Source organism: Sorex fumeus, unplaced genomic scaffold (assembly GCF_029834395.1).
Source record: "Sorex fumeus unplaced genomic scaffold, SorFum_2.1 ptg000151l, whole genome shotgun sequence".
Taxonomy (NCBI): domain Eukaryota; kingdom Metazoa; phylum Chordata; class Mammalia; order Eulipotyphla; family Soricidae; genus Sorex; species Sorex fumeus.
In genome coordinates this window covers 3,755,681-3,782,556 of record NW_026606208.1, presented here as the reverse complement: position 1 = coordinate 3,782,556, position 26,876 = coordinate 3,755,681, and the positions used below count along the sequence as shown (strand labels likewise).

At 53.6% G+C, this 26,876-nt stretch overlaps 1 protein-coding gene across 1 annotated transcript in view; it reads left to right on the top strand.

The window, feature by feature from the left end:
• The window catches only part of BCL2 (BCL2 apoptosis regulator), a 169,410-nt gene that overhangs the window by 98,349 nt on the left and 44,185 nt on the right, over positions 1–26,876 (top strand). The gene's annotated exons all lie outside the window — the stretch shown is intronic.

The following is a 26,876-nucleotide window of genomic DNA, read 5'->3' as shown; positions in this document are numbered from 1 at the left end:
CAAACTACTGAGAGTTTCCCACCTGCACGGCAGAGCCTGGCAAACTCCCCATGATGTATTCGATATGCCAAAAACAGTAACAACAAGTCTCTCTCTGTGTCCTTTCTCCCGCCCTCTCATGGGCTCGCTCGGAGACTCCCGGGTCCTCCCCGCAGCCCTGTCCAGGCCTGGCGGTGCCCGGCTGCCTTTCCCGATGGCCACTCCGCCCGTCCCACCAGCCCGGCAGGCCCTGCTGCCCTGGGGGGCCCCTGCCCCTCGCTGCCAGGCTGGGATTCCATGGCACTTCCTCCCTGTCATTCTTGTCTCCCTGCCTTCTGGTTCTTTAAATACGCTCCGGTCCCACCTGCTCCGCGCCGTGTCCCTCCAGCCGTGTCCCTCCAAGTGACTTGGAACCGCCCGCGGGTGGCCGGTGATGGTCTCGCTGCATGTCTGTGTCCCGAGGGACGTGCCGGGTCAGGAGCACCCAGCATGCCATGGGCAGGTGATCCCAGGCCCAACGGGACCTCACTCACCCAGAGCCCTCTGTGCCCCAGAAGGGGACTCCTCCCCTCCCCTCTGATTTCCATCCTTTAACCATTGCTCCAGCCACTCTCTCACCCCGGCCTCTCGGGGATGGAGGATGAAAGTCCCTGCTGGGGATGGTCAGACCCGACTCTCCACAGCACACCCGGGAGCCCCGAGGGTCCCCCCGCCACCAGAACAGAGGTCGATGGAGACAGGCGCCTGCCTGTAGGCTGGCAGGTGACCCTGCTGCCCTGTAGGGCCGCAGTGGGCCAGTGTTGTCCCCATTGTTGCAGGATTCCTCTGTTCCAGCCTCCCCTGCTCAGCCCTGCCAGGGTGCAGCCACCAACCCCGGGCCACCCCCTCAAAAGAGCCGCTGTCCCACCCAGCCTTGCCGGCCACAGGTGCCTCAGTCTGCGCCGTGGGTCTGCATCCAGCCCCGCTCTGCACCCGTCTGCGTCTCCCTTCACCTCTGCTGCAGTGCTCACTTCTCCGAGCTGCTTGCCGGCGCCCTGGGGCTGCTGTGGGGGGCGTCGGATGGGGACCCAGAAAGACCCAGTCTCCCTCATCTCTGCTCCTCTCTGGCCCCACAACCAGTGGGGAAATGAGCCCCCAAATGTGGATGGATCCAGTGCGGGGGAAGGAGGGGTCCTTTCAGGAGCGGCACATCTTCCCAAGCGAGGTTGCCTTGCTCGGGCCTCTTCCTTGTTGAGGTGGGGGAGGGATCCAGACCTCTAAGACATCTCCTGGTGAGGCCCGGGGATGTGGCTCAGTGCTCAAGCTCTGGCCTCTCAGGCACAGGACCTGCGTTCGATCCCCGGCCCTGCCCGAGGACGTCAGTGTGGGCCAGGAGTGTGCTCTTTGTTTACTGAGCGTGGTAGGCAGCTGGCGGTGCCCGGCACAAATCCAACAGACTCGTGACTGAGCCCTGTCCTGGAGTGGCTCTCGTGGCCAGGTGGCGGTCCCCGGCAGGTGGGGATGTTGACTTAGGCCTGGGTGCTTCCATGTGAAAGGCGCCTCTCGGAGGAGAAAGAGATGTTCAGTGTCTCTGAATCGTTTTTTTTCCCCCCAATCAGGCCCACCGTGGAAACAAATCCCTTTCCATGCGCAAGATCAGGATGACTGGACGCTGTCCAGGGCATCCGGAAAAGCTTCAAGAGCCCCAGCGCTTAGCTGGTGTTTCCAGATCTCACACGGGGAAGAGGGTGTAGAAACGAGATAGAAAAAGGGGCCAAGACCCAGTGGTTATTTTTTGGGTTATTTTTTTTTTTTTTTGGTCAATGTCATCACCATGGCCTGTGCTGGCTCCACCCTGGGGGAGAGACTTGATGTGTCCCCCACCACACATACACACAAAACACACCCTGCCCCGCCCTCCTGGGGTCAGTGTGGGGAAGATGGCCATCTCTGCGCGGCCTCGGCACTTGGCCGTCTTCCAGCTGCTCTGTTTGAGCTGCGTGGCCGGCTCTGGGGCCAGGCTTCTCCGGGGCTTCTGGGTCCCCATCGCCTCTTGGCGCATTTCCAAAGCCCGGAGAGAGTTGGTGATGGGACCGTTTCTCTCTGGACGTTTGTGGGACATCATAGAGCACCTACCGGGGTGGGGGAGAGGGTGGGGGCCGGGCTGTATTCACACAGATGAGTGCGTGTGTCCACACCAAGATGAGTGAGGCGGGGCCTGCCTGGAGGGTTTCTTCTGTCCTCCAAAGGCTGCGTCCAAGAGCTCCCAAGCCAGTCCCTCCTTCTCCGCTCACCTGGGCCCTAGTCCCTTCCATGCCCTTCCTGTTCCCCACACAGTCCTCTTTCCAGCCCTGTTGCCTCCGCTGAAGTCGAGCCATCAATATTCTCCCGGTTTCTCCCCAAATCCAGTGTGTCCTGGGCCAGAGAAACCCCCACCCCTCCAGCAGTGTGTTCTGCCCTGTCCCAGGTGGCGTCATTCCTAGCCACCCCAGACCCCCTCCCAGAGGCACAGAACCAATACATATTCTCTGTCATGGTAAGAAAAAAAAAAAAAAAAGAAACCTGGGGCCGGAGGATAGTACAGCGGGTAGGGCATTTGCCTTGCATGCGGCCAACCCGGGTTCTATCCCCAGCATCCCATATGGTCCCCCAGTCACTGCCAGGAGTGATTCCTGATTGCAGAACCAGGAGTAACCCCTAGTAACACTGGGTGTGGCAAAAAAAAAAAAAAGAAACCTGGCTTCCAGTTTCCACCCCCAGGAGACACATAACAGACACAGGTCCTTCTTCATGGCAAAAACATACCATAACAGACACGGGTCCTTCTTCATGGCAAAAACATACCCGGCTTCCGATTCCCGGACCCAGCTTCCTGGTACCCTCACTTTGCAGAGTTCCCGCCTGATGATTCCCACCGTGATACGGTCCTACCCCCCCCACCCCCCATCATAGCTATAGGATGCAAGGGCAGCGTTGCCGAGGACTGAGCTGTGGAGACGGCATCCGGGCCTGCGAGGGCCATCTGATGAGGCCCGGCAGAGATGGGGCGTCTCAGGCTGCTGGGAAACGCTCATGCACACATCCCACCCTCCCTTCTGTGCATCCTTTCATGCCGAGCACAGCCCTGCATGCCTAGTTCATGCCCCTGGCCCTACTTGGCCGAGGTGAAGGGAGGGCAGAGTCAGTGCCGGGTCGGGGGAGGTGTGTTTGGATGAGGCGGCCTGGGTGAGCAAGGTGCGGGAAACCGAACCTTCCAGGTGGAAGAGTTGCGGCTCTGTCAGGCTCACCGTGGGGCTTTAGCTGGGAGGCGCGGAGTACACAGCCAGAGGCAAGGGGCACCTGAGGACAGTCAGACTGAAGTGGCTTCTGGAGAAGGTCGTCCGTGCGTGGCCTCCACAGAAATGCCAAAGTCCCAACAGGCCAGTTCCGGGCAGGGGTCTAAGGCTGGAGGAGAGGGTCCCGCCCGCTACAGCCCCCCGCCCCCCCCCCCCCCCCAGGCCCGAGGCCCCCTGGATGGTGCCTTGAGCTCTGCAGAGCCGCTGGGCTGCAGCTTTGCTGCTTACTCAACCACAGAAGTGAAATTTGTGACTTCGGAGAACTGATCAACCCTCGTTCTTTTTCTAGACTTCCTCTACTCAAAAGGGTGTTGTTGTTTCTTTCTAAATGGGGGAGTTTGTTTTGGTGTGTTTCCTTTAGGTGGCATTCAAATTTAGCTTCGCCCACTGGGCCAGAGTACAACGTTGAGGGCAGCAAGCCCCAGAAAACGGGTGAACGTTCTTCGTTTTTCTTTGAGACAGGGCGGTGGGAGAGGTTAGACCGGGGGCCGGGGCTTCTGGATCTCCCCAGCAGTGATGCATTGGAGACACAGAATCCTTTGCTCTATGACTTTGATTCAGTTGGGGTTTTTTTTTTGAGTTTTTTTTTTGGGGGGGGGAGCATGCACTAGGCTGCCAGTTCCCAAGGATTCCGAAAAAACTTGAGATTGAGCCTCTGCTTTCAAGACACAGCCCAGCAGGAGGGATGATGAAAGAGGGGTGCAGAGAACTACATACGCCAGTGAGGGTTGACTTGGTTCAAGGGAAGGCACTGAGGACAGCGCCACGAAGGAACGAGAAGCTGACCCTGGAAGTCGGTGCCTTCGGGCTTTGTCATTAGCAGCTTGTGTTGTCTTAGTTTTTTGCTTTCTTGAGAAATCTGTGTTGTACATAGGAGGTAATAGTCACGTGGTTCTGGGCACCTCAGACTAAAGCAATCGGTGGCTCTTTGTCATTATCCTAACAGCAGAGGGTTTGTCTGGGACTCTGGGCAGGAGAGTGCAGACATAAGGAAGTATCTTCTATGGGCATAGCTGGAATCCAAGGTTGAGAGCCTCCCATCTAGCCTTGCGGGGGGTCCCCTCCTGCCCCCGGAAGAGGAAGCAGCCTCACGTCCCACCAAGGCATGTTGGATCCTGAAGGTGCTGGTTTCCGCCTCCGGAGACGCGTCCTTTTGGCTTCCTGGCCTCTTGTCCAGGAATCTGAGCAGTCATGTTCACTGTCCAGAGGCTGAAGTGTGGCTATGAGCCGAGCAGTTGATAAGTCTCACTTCTGCTCCTGTCCCATGTCCCCAGCCCACCACCCTGTTACACCACTGAAACGTGCAACCATGGCTGTTGACTTCTTGAGTGCATGTAGTGTCTGTTCTTGAAAAATCAGATCGAAAATGCTCCCTTATTCTTAGCACAAAGTTCACTGTTTCTTCCTTCATTTCACAGTGCACTTTAGAGAAGATGGCATGTACTTGTACATGGAGAGCATATTTTCTCTCCCTCCCTCCCTTCCTCCCTCCCTCCCTCCCTCCCTCCCTCCCTTCCTTCCTTCCTTCCTTCCTTCCTTCCTTCCCTGCCTCTCTCCCTTCCTCCTACCCTCCCTCTCTCCCTCCCCCTTCTCTCCCCTTCCTTCTTTTCTCCCTCTCTCTCTCCCTCCCTCCCTTCCTTCCCTGCCTCTCCCTCCCTCCATTCCTTCCTTCCCTCTCTCCCTTCCTCCCTTCCTTCCCTGCCTCTCCCTCCCTCCATTCCTTCCTTCCCTCTCTCCCTCTCTCCCTCCCTCCCTTCCTCCCTCCCTCATTTCTTCCTTCCTTCTTTCCTTCCTCCCTCTCTCCCTCCCTCCTTCATTCCTTTCTCCTTCCCTTCCTCCATCCCTCCCTTCCTTCCTCCATCCCTCCCTCACTCCTTCCTTCCTTCCTTCCTTCCTTCCTTCTTTTCTTCTATTTTTCCTTCCTTCCTTTTCTTTCCTTCCTCCCTCCCTCCCTCTCTTCTTTCCTTCCTTTCTTGCTTCCTTCCTTCCTTCTCCCTTCCTTCTTTCCTTCCTCCCTCTCTTTCTTCCTCTCTTCCTTCCTCCCTCTCTCCCTCCTCCCCCTTTCTTCCTCCCTCCCTCCCTTCCTTCCTTCCTTCTGTCTCCCTCCTTCTTCCCTCCCTCCTTCCCTCCCTCCCTCCCTCCCTCCCTCCCTCCCTCCCTCCCTTCCTTCCTTCCTTCCTTCCTTCCTCTCCTTCCTTCCTTCCCCTTTCCTTCCCTCTCTTTCCAGGGATCAAGGCCAGGGCCTCATGCATGCAAGGCAAATGCTTTACTACTGACCCTTATCCCCGGCCCCCTTTTCATCATAGGCAGGCACTCCCTTCCTACTTTTTTGATGATAGTAGAGATGCAGTGTCCCAGTTATCTATTGCCGCCTGCAAAAATGCACTTTAACTTGGTGGGCTTCACCCTACGGCAGTCATCTGCATTCACAATTCTCTGGGTGAGTTCTGGGGCCAGGGTCCGTGGGATGTTGTCTCTCTGGGTTTGCATGGACCAACTGCCATGGCTGAGGCCGTCTGTCAGCATGACAGTTGCATGATGGCCCGGTGTGGCTACCCTGGTGTGTCGGAGCTAGACCTGGCCTCTAGCTGCGTGCTATCTCCTGGCCAGCCTTGGTTTCTGTCTGCGATGATGACAGGTTCCAAGAGCACGCGAGGGACTGTGCCCTAAAGCACAGGCTCCTGAGTCACAGCATAATCGTGGGTGCTGATGGGCCGTCGCTCAAGCAGATCCCATGCCGAGGCCACTGTGGGGAGGACCTGCCCGGGCGAGCACACCCAGGAGGGCTCACTGTGGGTCAGTGGCCGCGCCTGTGATGCTTCGGTTCAGTTCCCAGGATTGCCCCCAGTGTCCCCCTACTGGGCCTGGCCATCAGTGAGCTCCTGAGTGAGCAGAAGTGAGCGGCTGGGGGCAGGCTTTAAAAATGAGCTCTCGATTCTATTTCTGGGGTGCTATTTCTCTGGTTATTTTAAGCTTGCGTTCTGCCACTTTTGCAGGAGCCCCGAAAATGTGAAAAGAGTTTAGCTAGGAAAGACATATCCGCCGAGTTAATTGGAGACACATTCCTCAGGTGACAAGCTGAAGGTGCGCGAGCAGTGCAGTGACTCTGCTCTGGGTAGTGTGTTTGCCCAGGCGACGCTGTGGGAGCAAGCTGGGCGCAGATGGGAATCCGTTTGCCGAGAGGAGCTTGCTTCATTCTGGTTCTGCGAACTGAAGACACAATTGGTCCCCCTCTACACATGTGTGTGTGTTTGTATGTGTGTGTATTTGTGTGTGTGCACGCACATTCACCATACCTTAGACACACACTCATTGCTGATTGTTTTAAGGCCCAGAGACATTCCAGGACTCACCCCAAGAAGCCCGCAAGAGTGACCAGGCCATAGACTCAGTCTTGAGAGCGCACACTTGTTCCGTTTCCTTTCCTTTGTCCCGTTAGTGGGGATGTGTGCCTTGTCCCAGACTCAGCCCACATGGCCTCAATCTGCTTGTCCCAGCAAGCCGAGGCAGCCCAGTCAGAAGGGCCATCTCCCCAGGAAGTTCTCTTCCTCGGAGAGGAACTGTGCGCCGGCATTTCGGAAGCCGGGTGACTTTCCCCCTCGGTTTCTCCTTCTGCGGGAGAGCTCCAGTAGTGCTTCTCGTCACCAGCAAATCTGGAAAGAGGATTTCTCCCAATGCCCAGCCTCACTCTTAGCCTTCCAGAGCAAGGAGACGATCTATTTATTTTCATCTTTTTTAATTGAGTCACCATGAATTGCAAAGTCACAAAATTGTTCATGAGGGGCCAGAGCGATAGTGCAGTGGAGAGGGCTTTTGCCTTACATGCGGCTGACCTGGGTTTGATTCCCAGCATCCCATATCGTCCCCTGAGCACCGCCAGGAGTAATTCCTGAGTGCAGAGCCAGGAATAACCCCTGAGCATTGCCAGGTGTGACCCAAAAGGCAATAATAATAATAATAATAATAATAATAATAATAATAATAACCAGGAAAAGAATTGCTCATGATTGAGTTTCAGACCAGTCCTTTCACTAGTGTCCCCTGGCTTTGACCAGTGTCCCCTATTACCTTCCCGCCCCCCATCCTGCCTCTGTGGCAGGCGCCATTTTTCTCTTCCCTGCTCCCCACTTTTGCTTTTCCCCTTTTCAGGGCTCTGTGTTTACAATGCTGTTGCTAATAGGTCACGATGCATGTCCCTTTATCGCCTTTCAGCACCTGGTCCAGATGACCACGCCCTCTACGCTGCCATAGCGTTCTCTCCCCTGACCTGTCTCTCCCCCCACACCCCCATCCCCAGCTGACAAGCTTCCGACTAAGGATCTCTTTGTTCCCATTGCCTTTGGGAGTTAGCGATTCCCCAACTGTGTTTTCTTTATATCCTGCATCTGAGCAAGATGATCCCGTGTCCCTCTCCCTCTGACTCATTTCGCTCAGCACAATACTCTCCGTGTCCATCCATGCATCAGCAAATTGCATGACTTCATCTCTTCTTAAACCGAGTGGTATTCCACTGTGCTGATATACCATAGCTTTTTTGTATCTCCTCATCTGTTCTTGGGCCATTGGGTTGTGTCCAGACTTTGCTTATTGTATGTAAAACTGCAGTGCACATAGAGTGTAGGTGTCTCGTCTGCATTGTGTGCTTGGGCCCATGGGGGTATATTCCCAGGAGTGGAGTTGCTGGTTCATATGAAAGCTCAATCCTAGTTTTTTTGAGGAATGTCCACATTGTCCTCCGAAAAGGCGGGACCAGTTGACATTCCTACCAGCAGTGAGTGAGTGAGTGAGTGAGTGAGTGAGTGAGAGCCCCTTTTTCTCACCCACATCCTCGCCAACACTAGTTGTTCTTGTTCTTTTTGAAGAAATGCTGGTCTCCGTGAGGCAAGATGATATCTCATTGTCATTCTGGCTTACGTCTCCCTGTGATTAATGACCTAGAGCATTTTTTTCATCTGCTATTTGGCTCTTTGTATGTCTTCTTTGAAGAACTTTCTGTTCATCTCTTTCCCCCATTTTTGGGATGGGATTGGATTTTCTTTCTCATAAAGTTCTAGCAGGGCTTAATGTGTCTTGTGTATTAACCCTTTACCAGATGCATAGTCGGCAAATAATTTCTCTCAGGCCTCCCGTGAGATGGTCCTGATCAGGGTCTGGAAGCCCAGCATCACGGGAAACCTGAGAGGGTTGTCGGCAGGTAACGCCAGAGCTTGGAGGTCCAGCCCACAGTGGTCTCAGGAGAGAAGTGTGTGAGGGCACACCCGACACCTGCAGCATGGGGCTGCCCATGGTCATCGGGTACCTCTGCCCACGCCCTCTAGGGAGCTCGCGGGGCCCCCTTACTCTGGAGGATGACCAGGCCACTCCGCAGACTCCCTCAGCCCCAGGGTCTGCAGTTCCTTCGAAAGGGTCTCAGGACTGCCTGGGGCGGGGGCCAGGGACACAGGGTGGAGCTGACAAGAGCTCCCCCTGTCCAGCTGGTGACCCCTGACCAGCAAGGTTCTGGACTCCAGCTGGCCTCTCTGCCATTGTCTCCCTCCGTGGACATGAATCAGGGTGATTCTGCCCACCCCCGAGAACGTTCTAGAAACACCTTGATCTGCCTCTGCAGCAGCGCCCCCCTCTTTGGTTTCCTGTGTTGTAAAGCACAAGCGGCCGCTCGCTGAGCTGAGGGATTCCAGTGAAGCGGCTGCTACCGGCTCTGGCCGTGGGAGGCCGTGGATCGGCCTCTCAGAACACCGGTAGTGGTGTCGAGCTTCGTTCTGAGAATTCAGGGAGGCGAGGTCTGTGCAGAGCCCAATCACCCTGTCGTATCTGTGAGGCTTCCTGCAGAGCCGAGGCCAAGAGAAACCCCAACAAACCAACAGGAACGGGCGCAGGGCAGGGGGGCGCTTCTCCCCGCCACGGGGGTGGGTGGGGGGTCCTGCTGGCTGCTCTCACCCCGGGGACAGGCGACACTTGCCTGAGAGAGAGAGAGCAGGTGAGAAGAAAGTCGTCCCGCATGTGGGAGCATCCCCCGTGTGTGTGCCTGTGTCCGCAGATGTCTTACGTGTGTGTGTGTGTGTGTGTGTGTGTTTGTCTCTCTATATCTGGCCCCGTGAGTCTGCGTGTCTGTGGGGCTGGGACTCTGTGTGAGCCTGTGTTCCATGTGTATCTGTGTGCCTGTGTATGTCCATGTGTGTCTGTTTATGTGTGTTGCTGTGTGTCTGTAGGTGTCCCTACATGTCAGTGTGATCCTGTAGCAATGAATATCTCTGTCTGCTATCTGTGTCTAAGAAACTGTAGGATCTTCCATGTCCAGGTACATCCGTGTGCCGTTATAAGTTTGGGTGTGTCTATGTGTCTCTATGTCCATATGTGTCTGTGTGATGTCCCTATGCTCATTGCCTGTGTGTGTGTGTCTGTGTGTGTCCGTGTGTATCTCTACGCCCTTGTGTATGTTTATTCTAGTATATGTGTGTCCGCATGTGTGTTCCTCTGCGCACGTGTACATGTGTGTCTGTGTGATCCTGTGTATCTAGCATGTAGGTAGGTCCATTGCCCATGCCTGTGTGTTGATGAGTGTCCCTGTACTCCTGTGCATGCGTACACGTGGCTGTCCATTCTCAGCCTGTCAGTGCTGTGTGGGACCCGATGTTACAAGATAGAGGCTTTCCGAGGAGCCACCGCCCAACCGCTGGGGACACAGACCCGCCGGATGGCCTTTGGCTGGTTTGCTCTCTCCCTCCTCCTCACTCCACCCGCTGGATGACAGCCTCTGACGGGGGCCAGTTTCACTAACACATTGCTGGCCACTGGTGATGAGGCTGAGAGGGTGAGCTTCACTTTGCTTCCCCAGCCTGCCTCTCTGTGACCGTCGTGTGTGCCCCTGGTTTACCAGTGACACCCCAAAAGGCCAGCGGAGAAGGAGTCACCATGTCAAGGGCCCTGTCCCTTCCCGGAAGTCCCCTGCCCCCTGAGTCCTTTAACCCAGTGTGGTCAAGGGCAGGACAGAGTGCCCAAGCAGCAGCTGTGGGTACTGTCCAGGCTCTGAAACCCAGACCCAACAGCAGATCAAGGAACGGAGACTCGGGGGAATCCAGCTGTGGGTCTGGGATGTCTGGAAGGTTCTGGAACCTGTGCCCGTGTGCCCTGCTGCAGCCTTGCCGACACCCTCTCCCTCCCCCACCCCAAACCTGCCTCAACCTGGGACGGGACCAGCGGCCACTAAGCTTCGGATTCCTTCCGGTTGGCAGGAAAATCTCCTTCCCATCTTGTGTCTCTAAAGCAAAACAGGCAAAGGAAGGAGACGGGCAGACGAGTGACCGAGCGGGGCTGTGAGGTGCGGCTGGGGACAGCAAGGCTCACCTCGGGGGTGGCTGACATTTTGCATCGTTTCCCACAGGGAGGAAGGGCAGCTGGAGATGCGGGATCCTGCTATGGCTGTCCGGGCAGAGAGGGGCATGGTGCTGCCTGAGGTGGGCCCCAGGGAAGGGAGGAAACCTCCCACAGTCCCCAGGGAAAGCTCATGTCCAGCCTGCAGGAAGGGCGGCTGAGTCTGGCCAGATGAGTGCTCAGAGCTCTCCTTCACTGCCCAGGCCCCTCTGGACTTGGGCTTCTTTATTACGAGCCCGAGACGACCATAGAGATCCGAGGGACCCCTGACTTGGGGGCTCAGTGGTGCCCCGGAAACCACCTTCCTTAAGTGAACCAAGAGAAAGTATCCCAACCACGCCCCTTGCACCCGAGTTTCCTCCCTCACCCCCTGCATCATTCCAGCAGCCCCTACCCCCACCCCAGGGTGTCGCTCACTTTGGAAAACTAAAATGTAGCCAGACACAGCCCATCTTCTGCCCCCGCCCCACCCAGCCCCCCACCCAGCACGGCCCTGAATGAATGATGCCGAATGAATGATGCCATACACCAGGAAAAGGTTTTAGCAGCGGAGCGACCAAGTTTCCCAGACGAAATGTTCCGCCGCCTCCTTTATCAATACTTAATTAGTATTGATTCTTTGCTGGGCTCCATCCCATTTCAAAACCTCCACCGATGAACTTTTTCCATAAATGAACCTTTTAAAGTACATATTTGAAATATCTTTAAGCCTACGAGAATAGCTTTTAAACAAGGTATGCATTGATTTCCTCTTAGCTTGAGTTATTTCTCGCCTGCTTTTCCTGAGGTGGTTCCTGAAACATTCTTTGTGGTTCACTGAACACATACATACACACACACAAAAAAAACAGGCTGTGTTCCCAGGTTGGTAGAGACAAGGGGCTACGGGGCCTGGGTACTCAAGGGTTTCTAGTCTCTTCCAGGAAAGAAGGCCCTTCGATCAAGAGCCATAAACTAAAATAGGAAAGCGTCAAATGCTGTCGCCTGCCTATGTAAAGGTTGGTTCAATTCCATTTCAACAGATGCTAACAAACTCTTACTCCCTTCCTGCAAAATCTGTTTAAACTTCTTACTTTCTCTGACCACATTTTTCCAAACCAAAACTCAAGACGCACGATCGGACAAAGAGCTCCTTTGCCACTTAGAGGTGTGAAGACCACCCGTAATTAAACTAAAAAAGAAAAAAAATGAATAGACTTTGAAAACATTTTAAGCAAACTTTATAAAAAAAAAGAGCTTTGTTTAATAACTGTGTTTTTAGACTTTTCTTTTTTAGACTTTTCATTAAGAAACCGACCCTACACACAGTGTTTTATTTTGTATCTGAATCAAGACATTCTATTTACATTGTCAGCCTGGGCGTTCAGGGGAACGGCCATGCCACTGGCAGAGTAAACTCTACTCACTGCTCTCTGGGTGTAATAAAAAGGTGCCCAGGGGTCTACACTGGCTCTTTAATTTTCTTGTGGAAGGTGAAACTCCTGATTCATTTTCAGGGTATGTGTGATTGGGGAGGGGGTACGGGGGATTGGGTCACGTCTGCTGGTGCTTGGGGGCTATCCTGACTCTGTATTCAGGAATGACCCCTGGTGATGGTTGGGGGACCACACGTAGTGCCAGGGATTAACTGAAGTTGGCTACATCCAGGGCAAGTGCCCTACCCATTGTACTACTTCTGTGGCCCCCGGGGCTCTGTGGTTTTCAACCTTGCCCATTATTACCACAGAGAGGGGCCGCTGTGAGCCGCTATGTGCAGGAGTTCTTGAAAAGAGGCCAGAGGACTGACTTTTCTCCCCATCTGCGGTTGCCCATGCAGTGAGATTGTGCGGTTAGAGGCAGGTTTGGGTTCGGTCCAGGTCTGGGACGGGAGATGGAATAGGCCAGTGTGGACCATGTGCCGGGGGCAGAGCCAAGGCCTGCCTTTCGGGAACCGCAGAGGAAATGGTGGGCCCCATGACCTTGGTGGGCTTCAAGCAAACTGCCTGAGGTGCCCCCGAGACTGGGAGAATTCCGCCTTCTGCTGATTCTGGAGTTCCTGGGAACTTATATTCAATGAGTTAAGGCTGAAGAATGGTGGTGTATGGTTTGATCACGCTCTCTTTGTGTAATGTCTGTTAAAACATTAGGTATTTAATTATACTTTTTTTTTACAACACAACTCATTAAAGGGGGTTATTTACATATAATATCAGCTTCTGGTGTACAGCGAATGATTTGCTATGTGTATATATTGTGAAATGATTGCCATTATAAGCTGTTAACTTCTGGGACCTTAGAAAGATGCAGCTTTTTTTTTTTTTTGGCTTTTTGTGAGGGGAGCATATGTAGGCCATACCCAGCAGTGTTTGGGGTTTGCTCCTGGCTCTTTGCTCAGGAGTCACTCCTGACAGTGCTCAGGGCACCCTACTGCAGTGCCGGGGAATTGAACTGGAGTCGGCTGAATGCACGGCAGGAGCCTTATCCCCTGTCCTTGCCCTTCATCCTCAAAGTCATAGGTGACTTTGGTCTTTGGCTTTGCGAGGGGGATAATGATCTGAATGTCCTTTCAGATCATACTTTCCACCAGAAGCTCATCAGACAGCCCAGCTATGAAGGTGGTTGGGTTTTCAAATTCCACCGTGGGTCACTACAATCTCCCTCCATTGGATGGAGTGCTGGGGAGTCTCTCCACAGGGCTACACCCAGGAGTGCTCTGGGAACCCTGGGTGCCACCTGGTGCCTCTGCAAACAGAGCATGGCCTCCAGCCTTGGAGCTGCCTCTCCAGCCTTACTTTCTGCACGTGTTCTTTCTGTTTGTGCAGTGACTCTCAGGGCTCAGGCTCTTGTGCAGTGACTCTCGGGACAGTGGCATCAATCAATGTGCCCGATATTTGAAAATCTCTTTTCTGGCTAACAGTGTGGGCTGTAGGTAGGTAATGAGAGGTGAAGGAACAGCGACTGGCCGCCGTTAATGCCAGGTGCTGTTGAGTTTGGGTTTGTTTGGGGGCCACACCTGGTGGTGATCAGGCTCACTCCTGGCTCTGTGCTTTGTGATCACTACCTGCTGGGGCTTGGGGACCAGATAGGGTGCCAGAAATCCAACCCAGGCCAACTGCATGTAAGGCAAGCACCCTATCCACTGTACCATCACTCTGACCCCGCCATGTGCTTTGGGTATTTCATGTCATTCAATCATTAGGATGACCCCAAGAGAGTAAGGGACACAGGTTAGGAACGTCACCTCGCTTTCTTGCTCAAGGTCCTTTTCCCAAGGAAATGAATCCGCCATGTGTGTATATGTTGCGAAATGATTGCTGTTATAAGCCTATTCACTTCTGGGACCTTAGAAAGATGCAACTATTTTTCCTTGTGGTTTTTTTTCCCCCCCTCTGCCTTACTATCCTGGAAAAGTACCTTGCAAGACTGTGAGGATCGTTTTTTCCCATGCCAACAATACATACCGAGTCAGGTCATTCCGCTGGGCTCATTTGAAATGTTGGAGGTTTGGATAGGAATCCGTGTTCCCCTTTCCCACCTGGCAATCCGTTGAGATCTCTCTAAGGAGCACCGCCACCCTGGTGCCGGCCGCTTGTCATAACAAACCTCTTTCATAGAACACCTCGCCCCAGATGAGCTTGCTGATGGCCACAGTGACGGGGCCTGTGTAGATAACACATGACCTTTCTTTTGATGCAGAACGTTCGTGGTTGCCTTGGCTAAAAATAGGTCCTAATGGTTGAGCATGACATTGATCATGAGGAGTTTTTCTCTTCCTCTCTTGGGGCGTTTTTTGTGTTTGCCTCTCCTGCAACAGATTCATGTCTAGCTGCAGGATTGATGAGCCTCATATTTTGGATGAAGTGCATGAAGCATTTCGGGGCGGGGGAGGGGAGGTGCTCTCCCAGTGTTTGTCACCAAATGATTGGCACGGGAAAGCTTTGGAATGTCCCAGCTCCTTGGAGACCAAACCCTTCCGTGACTGTGGGTGAGATCCAGATTGTAGCCCGGCGCAGTATTTCCGAGGAGGAACGGGAGGGGCCGGGCGCTGGAGCAGGGCCAAGGAGAAGGGCTTTCGCTGACTCTGGGCTTGGCCAAACAAGTGCTGAGATCATGGTGTGTGCTGTGGCCACTGTGTCACACTCTGATGTCATCCTCCCAAGAACCCAGCTGCCCCCGGGGGCTTCCCAGAGCCCGGCCAAGGAGGTGAAGGGGTGTGCGCGGGGAGATACGCTCAGCCCCGTTGCTCTTCTTGGTCGTCTTTCGTGGCTGAGTCCTTTGCAGAGCGTTAATGTCTCATTATGTCTCGACACTCCCCAAATATGTAGAATACTGCTCTTAGCATCAGAGCAAAACCCGCCCTTCTGTTGGACCGTTTTCCCCAGCCTGACCCCTTGTGCATTATTTTTTAAAGAATGCCCAAAGGAGGGGGCTGGAGCAATAGCACAGCGGGTAGAGCATTTGCCTTGCACGCGGCCAACCTGGGTTCGATTCCCAGCATCCATATGGTCCCCTGAGCACCGCCAGGAGTAACTCCTGAGTGCAGAGTCAGGAGTAACCCCTGTGCATCGCCGGGTGAGACCCAAAACGAAAGAAAAAAAAGAATGCCCAAAGGAGGGAAACCAGTTTTTTTTTTTTTTAATTCACATAGTGCTTAGATCACACCTCTTTTACCTGCCCTCTGGCTGGGTTTCTGATACTGCAGAGGGGCATGCTTCCCACCCTTGGGCCCCCTTTTCCCTGTGACCTCTGCCAGCATCACTCGCCTCAATCACTTCTTCCTTTCTGACCTCTGTGAAATTGCCACTTCCTCCAGGAAGCATGCCCTGACCACCCAGCCCCACTGTCACCCTCTGGCTGTTTGCACGGGGTCCAATCAGTGCTCTGTGTCTGTGCTCTTGTAGCCCAGACATCATTCCTGTCCTACAAACCCCCCAGCACTCACAGGCCCTCACAAGCCGGAAGGCTGTAGGTGGCGGATATGCTAAATCTGCACCCTCTTGGGTCAGTGACAATCATTTTTTTTTTCTAATGAAAAGAATTGTTATTGCAGGGTCCTGATTTATGGCGAGGTGAACTGTGAGTGAGTAGGAGGTGAGGGCTGTTGTGTCACAACCACCCCGGAGTGGAATCTTCCCTCCAAGCCCGTCCCCGTGGCCCTTCTCATCGGCCCCGACTAGATTTGCAGGCTACATTTTTAACAATGCAACTAGAGCGCAAGCCAGATTTTTTATTTTAATTCATTTTTTATTCAGCTTTTAGCTCCTTCTCGTTGGTCAGAATGAAGTCATCACGCGTGCACCGTTCTTGGGGGCTTATTCCAGTGCCGTGGGTGCACTCACCCCTGCGTCTGGCAGGACCATTGCGGGATCCCCAAGGAATGTCCGGCTTCTCCTCCTCCTCACGCGGCTCCCCCCTGCCCGCCGCCCGGAGCAGCTGCTCAGCTTGGCTCCCCATGGAGGGTGGGGTGGCAGCCCAGAAAGCCCCCAGATACGCAGATAGACTTAGCCGTCTTTCACACACGCACAAAGCGCGTCTCCGTGGCTGTGGGCCGTGCAACTCCTGCATACAAACACCCGATGCTGAGTCTAACTGGACCCTCCCTCCCGTTTCCCCTGAGTTCAATGCCAGGATCTGGCGCAGAGGAGATTTACAGTTATTCCCAACAGTGGTTTCATGGGTGGGGGCAGCCCCCCCCCCCGGGAACCGTCTGATGGGGACCAGGGGAACCCCACTGGTGCCCGGCAGTTTGGGGTGGCGGGATGGGGGCAGGGTGGGTCCTGTTCTCAGACAGTGGGGTGTGGATTTTCATAGGTGGTTCTTGAAGGCCCACGCGACTCTTGGCGTTGGACTTGTGATAATCTAGCGCGTCTTTTACGGGGGTGGGGTGGGTGTAACCTTATTCCTCTGGGGAGGCAAGGCAGATTGAGTTTTAAAAACCTGCCTTTTGGAAAAACTTAGAGAATTTTCATTTTTTTTTTAAAGGATGTCCCCCCTCCTTTTTTTTTTTTTCTCTCATAGCAGATCACAGGGATTCGACTGGGCCATAAAATCATTTCGTCAGGCTTTACATTCCTAACCCATGACTTACTGGCTCCCATTCGGCCACGCCACTGCCTGCGGGGTGCTGGGAGCCCCTTCTGCAGGCTGAGAGATCGCGCTCTCCAGTCTCTCCATCCCGGGAGGGCGGCCGTGATTCCTGCCTGGGCTCAGTCTGATCTAAAAGACCGAGCACTTCTGACCTGAGGTCCGGCTGAGTCAAAGAGTCCGTCCCCCTTTCTCCTCCAGCTCAGTAAGTTTCTCGAGCGAACTAGGAGCGGGAGAGCTTCTGGCTCGTTCAAGCTTCTCTTGGACCCAGACGTGTGGACTCGGCATGTCTCAGACAGATTTTCAGAGAATCCAGATACAATGAGCTAGACCCAAAAGCCAAGTGATTCCAGGCCCGTGTTTATCTTCTCTCGTGATTCCTGAAATATTTATTTGAGCATCTCGGCGAGTCTTGGGTCACCAGGAGGAGCACCGGTTATCTGGACAGTGTCCCCAGGAGGCTGGCTTTGGCTCTGACTAAAGGCAGCACTTGCTTTTCCCTGGGGTAGGGGGACTCATGGGGAGGGGCCTAGGGAAGGGTACCCCTGGACACCTTCCCCCGGAGCTGAAGGTCAGTTCTTAGTTGCTGGGTTTCCAAGGGAAGACCTTCTGTGAGGTTTGACGGCATTTGTAAAACACTCTCTCTCTCTCTCTCTCTCTCTCTCTCTCTCTCTCTCTCTATGTCGAGACATGGACAGTGTTCTGGGACCCAGAGGTGTGGACAAGCACACAGCGAGGGCCCAGGATGACCCCGTGTGCATCTGTCCACCTGTGGTTGCTGTCTTCCTTATTCTGAGCATCAGTAACAACATTAGGACAGACGGAAGGTTTCTTTTCTTTCTTTCTTTTTTATTTATTTATTTACTTTTAAATTTTTATTAGTGAAACACCATGAGGTAGAGTTGTAGACTTACAAATTTTTGTGCTTGGGTTTCAGTTATACAATGATCAAGTACCCATCCCTCCACCAGTGCCCATTCTCCACCACCACTGATCCCAGTATCCCTCCCATCCCCCCATTCCCACCATAGACAGAAGATTTCTGACCCCCTGCTCGAAGTTTGTTTCTAAATCAAGCTACGTCTGCAGTGGATAACTCTGCAAGGAGCCATCGGGCCCAATATTTAAATCAGTTACTATAATGAGTCCCAGCGTACCTGCTCAGACAAGTCTAGAAAGAATTAGGAGAAGTAAGTGTAAAAAGAAAAGACTTTTTTTTTTCCACACACCCTTAAAATACAGGTATATTCTTACACAATTTTTGGAGCATGAAGGGAGCTTTGTTTTGAAAAGAACTGAATTTATGTGCTCCTGGATTCTCTGATTTCATTTCGAGGAATTTTCCCTGCATATGTGTAAGGACAGCCATGGTTGTGTGACTTACTTTGCTTTCGCTGCAAACTAAATAACTTTGGGGTGGGCTTGCGGGGAGAAATGTGCGTTTGGGGACTGACCCAGTGACAGTAATTGAAATTACAAAACAACATGCGGCTGTTAAATCTGTAGCAGATTTATTAAAAATTCAGATAGAAAGATTATCATGGAGAAGTTGGAGTCTGGAGCACATGATCTCACTGACAAGAAAAAAGGGCCAGAGGCTTTCTTTACATTTCATTTTGTATTTAAATTTGTATAGAACCATGCATAGTACTTCCTGGAGTGTGCAGTCTGATGTTCGGCTAGAACAGTGGAATAATTATGAGTATTATGAATGAAAATGAGTAATTATAGCAAATTAATGTAAATGAAGGTTAATTGACATAAACGTGCAATTATTGTACAATGAGTATTAGTGAATTACTTGGACACTTTGAGGTTTCCTAGATATTTCTGGTTGACTTCTCATTGGCTTAGTCAAGCCTTCACCCACTTCACAAAACACAATTAAACTTCAGGCCACCTGAGGGTCACCTGTAATTTCTAAATCGGTGCTTTTACCAGGCCTCCACGCACTTACGTGATCACATTGGCCATGATGTATTCCATTCTGGCTGATCAATGCTTGTACTTCTGTTTTCTTAAAACCTCACAAAAATCCTGACTCGGAGCCTTCATCAGCTCAGTTCACGCGCCCGAACCCCTTAGTGAATAGGAACAACGCAGGACTCCGCTTTTGCAGGAGTCCGTTTTGCAGTTAAACAGTTGTATCCGATGCATTTGCTTAATTTGCTACTTTTCTACCCTCTTCCTGTAATGCTCTCCCCTCAGAATGGTCCTTCACGATTGATTCCCATCTGAGCACATGTGTATGACACCCAGAGAAGCTTCCAGCCCTTTGGGCTCTATGGGTCCTCCCAGAAGAGTGCTGCCCCGGGCCCCCGAGCAGCCTGATGTATGACACGGCCCACCTTTGGATCTGGACCGGATCTAGCTGAGAACGCTGTACCATGTTTTCCTTTCTGGAGATAAGAAAGAAAAGAGCAAAATCTACTCTGAAAATATTCGAGAACTCAAGTACTCAGATTCGAGTACTCAAATTTGAGTACTTCTGCCACACGTGGCCTTGTTTTGATACCAGAGATTTCTCCTGTTCCATGGGGTCCGTTGGTGGGGGGGGGGTCTACTGGGTTCGTACACATCCTTGCCTCCACCTCCCTTCCTGCCCTCCCCTCCCCTCAGTGCCCTCTTTCCCTCCCTCGCAGAAATCCCATCAGAGTACTGCAGGTGAGCTGGCCTCGTGACCTCGGAAGGCTGGGCTGCAGGTCCACAGACAGGCATAAGGCTCTGTTATAAGAAAGGCATTTAGTGGAAATGATCGCTGAGCCACGTCCTGCCAAAGAATAGGGAGCAATGAGGCAGTGCCTCGCAGGAGAGAAAGGGAGGGACACGAGTGAGCACCAGCAAGACAGAGACCCACAGAGCCTCCCCCAGCCCCCTCATTGGAGCTACATCCCATCCATCCCAGTAAGAGCTATGTCCCATCCGTCCCACGAGGGCTGAGACAATTCAGCGACAAAAAGCTGTGCTCTGTGACACTTCTCCAGCCACCTCCCAGGACACTATGGGTTCACTGGGGCCTCTGATCTTCCCATTCAGGTCACGCTGTCACCTGTCCCAAATCCACACCTAAGCCAGAGGGAGCATTGATGGGTAAAATAAACCTGACTTCTTTTTTTGTTTTGTTCTGTTTTTGCATTTTGGGTCACACCCGGCGATGCACAGAGGTCACTCCTGGCTCTGCACTCAGGAATCACTCCTGGCTGTGCTTGGAGGACCATATGGGATGCTGGGAATCGAACCCGGGTTGGCCACGTGCAAGGCAAATGCCCTACCCGCTGTGCTATTGCTCCAGCCCCCGAACCCGACTTCTTAAACATGCCCATTGGTGTCATATCCTTTGGGCAAAACGAAAGCACAAGAGCAGGGAAATGCTTGAGACTGGAGTTTCCAGTTTTCATCTGGGATGATGGATATTCATGCGGAAGGGGTTGGGCAGGGGATAAAAGGACACAGCAGGCCCAGCCTCAGGCGAGCACTGGGGCTGTTTATATTTGTCACCGGCAGAAACTTCAGCCCCATATCTTTCTTCGCTTCTCTCTGCATCCAGCACTCGGCTAAGTCTTCAGTTGTGTTCTGTCCAGACAGTGCAGAAGTCTGGTTGTACTCGCCATAGTTCTCCTGCCAACTCATCTAGGAAATATGCCTCTGGCATTCATTTCTCTATCCCATCATCTAAAGATCTTTTGACCATGACTATGAAAACTGAAAATGTTGGAGATGAAATGTGGAAATCTTTGGTAGCACTCTACTCAACCTGAAAAAGAAAAGAAAAGACACACACACACACAGACACACACACGCACACTCACACATGACTTCAGAAAGTCAACAGAGCAAAAAAAGGCAAATGTACTTACAGTTTTCAAGTAACAGATCCATTCTGGTTCAAGGTCAGCCTCTGATAGAATTGTAAAGAAAAGATGAAAAATATTAATATTCAGGGACAGGAGTAGTGATCTCATACAACAAAATGAATTTGGCTCAAAGAGAGACAGTGAAATGTGCTTTCTTCATTGTCAGCAAACTTGCACTAATTATAAATTAAAGGCAGTCAATACGTCCCAGAGCTTAAAAAAAAAAAAAAGCTCATTGATAACGAGGGACCACATTGTCGATACGAGATGGTGGCAGTTACCTTAGTCGCATGTGTATAATAAAGACAATAAGTTGCTTGAGTGTTGTCACAGTGACACATGGATAAGCTCTTTGATCGCCACAGAAGAGAGCAAAGTATAAATTGTGCACAACTCCAGCGGGAAGAGTCAAGTGCTGTATTAGCGCTCAGGCTCGCGGTCAGTTATTGTCCAGCTCTCACGGGGCAGCGTGGCTGGGAAGCTGAATCGTGTGTGACCAGCACGGGCGTGTCCCGATGACTGACTGCGCAGCAGAAACGGGACCAGAAGGTCGCTCCCTGCAAACCGGGGGAGTTTGAATATTTAAAATATTCATCCTAGGTGGCTGGAGAGATAGCACAGCGGGTAGGGCATTTGCCTTCCACGCGGCCGACCCGGGTTCAATTCCCAGAATCCCATATGGTCCCTGAGCACCGCCAGGAGTAACTCCTGAATGCAGAGCCAGGAGTAACCCCTTGCATCACCAGGTGTGACCCCCCAAAAAATATTCATCCTAAGCGTCCAAGCTGTTTTGACAGTTTTGTCTGGGACTCAGGATGCTTCAAAGGGGGATAGGGTGACGAATGCCGTGGGAAGTGACTGGTGGTCACTTTGCCAAACCCAGATTGCTTGGATTCAAATCATAACTCTATCCTTTCTTGCATCGGTCGCCTTTGGACAAGGAACTTGACTTCTTTGGGCCTTGCTTTGCTCTCCCGTACTTGGGGTGAATCCTAGGACCTACCTGCTAGGGTTGATGTGAAGGTAAGAGAGCGAAAATAATCCAGCATCGTAGGGTGGCCACAGAACCCGTGCACACCATCACTGCTCTTTCTCTAGCCTTTTCCTGCTCTATATTTCTTTGTTGTTGAGTTCTGTTTTGGTTTGAGGGTCACACCAAGCAGTGCTCAGGGCTTACTCCTAACTCTGAGCTCAGGAATCACCCCTGGCAGGCTCAGGAGGATCCTCCGGGGGTGCTGGGGATTGAACTGGGTCAGCTGTGGGCAAGGCAGGCACCCGACTCTCTGTCCTATCGCCCCAGCCCTGATTTCTTGAATGACTTCCCAGCTGTCAGGAAAGATGGTCCTGGGGCCACTTTAAGGTGAGTCGAACCTTATTAGCTCATAAACTGTCAAGTCGTCAGACCCAAGTCAGTTTGACTGTTAGGCTCATTCTCTTCATCCTGACACAAAACTACTTTTTTAGATTTGACTCCTGAGTTTATTTTGGAGTTTGAGGGTCAGACCCAGGGCTGGGGTAGTGGAGGTGAGTGCGCCATCACGAACGGAGCCCAGGGCTGCAGGCCTCCAGCACGGCAAGCTCAGCCTCCTGCTGCTTTTCTCTGGGCGTCCTCTTGGGAAGCCTTTCAAGACGAACAGCGCCGCGTCCCTGCTCCTCGGGCTGTCGGTTTAGACGGTGTGTGTCTTTGCGACTCGGGTCACCTCAGGGCTCCTCCTGCTCTGCCTTCTGGATCAGCCGCGGTCGCATCTGTCAGATTCAGGTGTGGCTGCGGACGTGACCACTGAACCGTGGCAGCAGCTGTGAAGCTCAGCACCCGAACGGGGATGCCCCACGCACAGCGCCAGGAGGAGGTGGTGTGTGTGGGGGGAGGGTCTGGGGGCCCTCAACCCAGTCTCCATGCGGCGGCTCAGTTCTGCATCTCCATTTTCATGAGATGGGTAGAAATAGAACTTCAACTAGAATTTTCAAGAACGGGGATTCCTAGAATTTAAGACAGGGCAGGAGAGAGACGAGATTGCTAGGGCCCTTGCTTTGCATGCAACCCTCTCTAGTTTGATCCTGGCTCTGCAGACCTCTGAGCATGGTAAGAAGTGACCCCTCTGCACCCCCAGGGATGGCCCAAACCCACCCCCAAAAGAAAGCAATTCAGTGAGCGGTCAAGGAGGACTCTCAAGGAGGACTCCCAGCCATGTGGCAGGCTCTGTGCTAGGGACACGGCGAGGAGGACCCCTCACGGCTCTGCCTTTCCTGCTGAGTCCTTCCCAGCCCAGCACCCCCTCCGGTGGCTCTTGGGCACGGCTTCTGGGAAAGCAGGTAAATGAGGCGCAAGTCAGGGAGCACAGAGTCTGAGAGAAGGAAGTTAGGAGCCCGGGCTTGCATCTCCGTAATGGCACCCAGAGTGGCCGAGTGCTGCCGGCCCTGGCTCCCTGGCCGCCTCCTCCTCCTCCTCTTCTCCTCCTCCTCCTCCTCCTCCTCCTCTCCTCCTCCTCCTCCTCCTTCTCCTCCTCCTCCTCCTCCTCCTCCTCCTCCTCCTCCTTCTCCTCCTCCTCCTCCTCCTCCTCCTCCTCCTCCTCCTCCTCCTCCTCCTCCTCTTTTCATTAGTGAAACACCATGAGGTACAGTTGTAGACTTACAATTTTTTTTTTCTTTTTTGGGTCACACCCAGTGATGCACAGAGGTTACTCCTGGCTCTGCACTCAAGAGTTACTCCTGGCAGTACTCAGGGAACCATATGGGATGCTGGGAATCGAACCTGGGTCCGCCGCGTGCAAGGCAAACACCTACCCGCTGTGCTATCTCTCCAGCCCCAGACTTACAAATTTTTGTGCTTGGGTTTTAGTTATACAATGACCGAGTACCCATTCCTCCACCAGTGCCCGTTCTCTACCACCAATGATCCCAGTAGCCCTCCCACCCATCCCAACCCCCCCATCCCACCCCACCCCACCTCTGTGGCAGGACATTCTCTTTTGATCTCTCCTTTGGGTGGTGTGGTTTGCAAAAGAGGCATTGAGTGGCAATCATGTTCGGTCTATAGTCTACTTTCAGCATGCTTCTCCCATCCTGGGAGGATCCTCCCAACACCCTTTACTTGGTGCTCCCTTCTCTATCTGAGCTGCCTTTTCCTCTAGCATGTGCGGCTGGCCTCCAAGCCATGGAGAGAACCTCCTGGTACTTATCTCGACTATTCTTAGGTGTTAGTCTCCTATTTTGTTACTTTATATTCCCCAGATGAATGCAATCTTTCTATTTCTGTCCCTCTCTTTCTGACTCATTTCACTTAGCGTGATACTTTCCATGTAGTACCACTTGTATGTAAATGTCATGACTTCATCTTTTCTAACAGTTGCATAGTACTCCATTGTGTAGATGTACCAAAGTTTCTTTAACCAGTCATCTGTTCTCGGGCACTCGGGCTTTTTTTCCCCAGATTTTGGCTATTGTGAACAGTCCAGCAATGAACATGGAAGTGCAGATGTCATTTGGACTATACTTTTTTGCCCTGGTCACTTCTGATGGGCACCACCATCACCGAGATACATCCACAGGCTGTGGCCTCCACCCCCATCTGCCACGGCCACCCTGCCCCATCGTGTAGCCTCGGGAGTGTTGGGGGCAGGCCCTGGTGCAGCCTGTCCTATCGGAAGGAACTCTGCCTTCAAAGGAAGCCCCGGGGAGGCAGGAGACAGGCGTTTAGCTCCTCTTGCCCAAATAAACCACCCGCTTAGTGTGTCCAAAGGTGGGCGAGAGACCAGGGCCAAGATGTTCTTTCCCCCAGGCCACCTAGGGAGCGTTCTCGGGCACTTGCATTTTGACTGTCCTGACTTGCAGCCCGTCACACACCACCCCTCGCCCAGCAAGTCTGTTCTCCGTCCCGGGACGAGGCACGCAGACGCCCCTCTGTCCTGGTCCGAGGCCAGGGCTTCCTGCCCGCTCTGAGGCCTGGCATATGCTCACCTGAGAGCCTGTCTCCCTCCATGGGCAGGTTTCATGGTGGGGGTTTCCTTCCCCAGGGGTCCCCACCTGTGTCAGCCGACTGTATGGGCGCCCCCCTCCGGTAGGATGCGCCTTGGCTCACCTGTGCACGGAAGCGATTTGCCGGTGGCAGACACACCCAAGTGCAGAAGGCACAGCCCCTGGCGACAGGGAACAGCGACCTTGGGCGGCTCCCGGGTCCCCAGCCTGCCTCTTCTGGAAGGACAGGCCTGGGGAGTACCGAGGGGAGCCTCGGCCGCTGGCTCCTCAGCACTCAGGAGGGCCCGTGGGAACTCCTCGGGGTCAGGCACCAAGCACAGCTCCAGGCTGAATATTCTGCCGTGAGTGTGTGTGTGTGTGTGTGTGTGTGAGAGAGAAAGAGAGAGAGAGAGAGAGAGAGAGAGAGAGAGAGAGAGAGAGAGAGAGATCACCCTATGGTGAGAGATGTCACCCACATTTGTGTGTGTCTGTGTGTGTCTGAGATGTCACTACTCTCTGGTGTATATGTGTTTGTATGTGTGTGTGAGAGAGAGAGAGAGAGAGACAGAGAGAGACAGCTGTCACCCTTGACCCTATGGTGTGTGTGTATGTGTGTGTATGTGAGAGAGAGAGACAGAGAGAGACAGACAGAAACAGAGAGAGAGATCACTCTATGGTGAGAGATGTCACCCACATTTGTGTGTGTGTGTGTGAGAGATGTCACTCTCTGGGGTGTGTGTGTGTGAGAGAAAGAGAGACAGAGAGACAAAGACAGAGAGAAAGAGAGATGTCACCCTCCGGGGTATGTGTGTGTGTGTGTGAGAGAGAGAGAGAGAGAGAGCCAAGCAGTTGTTTGCAGAGTGGATGGATGAGGTCCATGCAGGACGAGATCCTTTTATTGTAGGATGATGCAAATGCCAGAGAGTCAGAGGGTCTGAGGTCCCATGAAGGATGCTCACCCCTAGGGCATGGCTCTCCCGGGGCGGGGGCGGGGGTGGGTGGCCTGGCCCCTGCTTGTCTTGGGCTGTTGGAGATGCGGGCCGGACGTTAGCTGCTTTCCTCCCCGTCACCCACCCCGCGGACACCTCAGTCCCCAGGGGTCACATTCGCTTTCAAAGCCCGACGGTGCCTAAACCTGCCGGAGCACGCTTGGTCCCTCCAGCCCAGGGGTGTCGGACAATCACTCCCCTGGGGGGGGTCCACCTGGTGCTTGCTCAGCTCAGTGGTCACCCCGCCCACCTGGGGCCCAGCCAGGGCTGCAGGCGGGTCCGTCTGGCCAGACGCAGTCTCTGCTGCCCACTTCGGGAAAGATGCTGCTGTTCAAAATCCCCGTGCCCAGCTCCACGCTGGACAAATTCCATCCGACTCTCAGGGAAGGGGGCTGGGAGACCCACACTCTCAGGGGGATTTCCTGGTGCTTGCAGTGCCGAGAGCAGCTGCCCAGCGGAAGGAGGCAACGGGAAGGCCGGGAAGGCTGAGCGAGAGATCAGAGGACCCTCGGGGAGCAGAGATGAAAGGGGAGGGTGCTCAGGGGTGGCGGGGGAGGGGGACGGCCGGCTGCTCTCCCCCCCCACACACACACACCCGCCCCAACTCAGATGCGGGGAGGGCAGCTGGAATTCAGCGGTGATAGAACGCATCTGGCCTCCTCGCAAATGGACGGCTTATGAGCTGCGAGTCCCCGGGCCAAGTTTCCTGAAACCCCCACACCCGCCCCCGGTTCCTTCCCATGAAACCTGGGAGGTCCTCCCTCGGCCGCGGATGGCCTTGGTGGAGCGGGCGCCCAGGCAGCAAGGGGCTACTCCCTGAGGATAAACAAGCTCCTGAAGAAACGTGCCTTTCTGTTCGCAGATCAGGAGAGCACTGTTTTCAGGAGTATGTTGAGTCTAGAGGCAGCCAGTCTGGCTTTGCTCCCAATCTGTCCCGGGTCTTCCACTGTGGCTGTGCCCCCCCCTCACATTGGGGTGCTCAGACAGAGAGGCTGGGTGCACCCCACCTGGTCTTCAGCACCATCTGCATGCTCCTCACCGCACGCCCTGAGCTTTGGATGGTTTGGAAAGAGACTCACGTCACCGTCGGACCGCGAGGTGCTGGGACCCGCCGGCCGACCCCACGGCTTGCTTGTTTCGGCCGAGTTGCACCCTTACGCTTACAAGTCAAAACCAAATGCACTGTCCGGCTGGTCCCCTCCGCGTTGAGTGACCACTGTGCAGACAGGGGTATGGGGTCCTTTCCATCCCTCACTGCAGAGTGACTGACGGCAAACAGCCCCTCTCCCCTTTTGTTTGGGGGGGGTTGGTGCCCGAGCAGAGCTGGGAGGTGGGATGGGTGGGGGGGACTT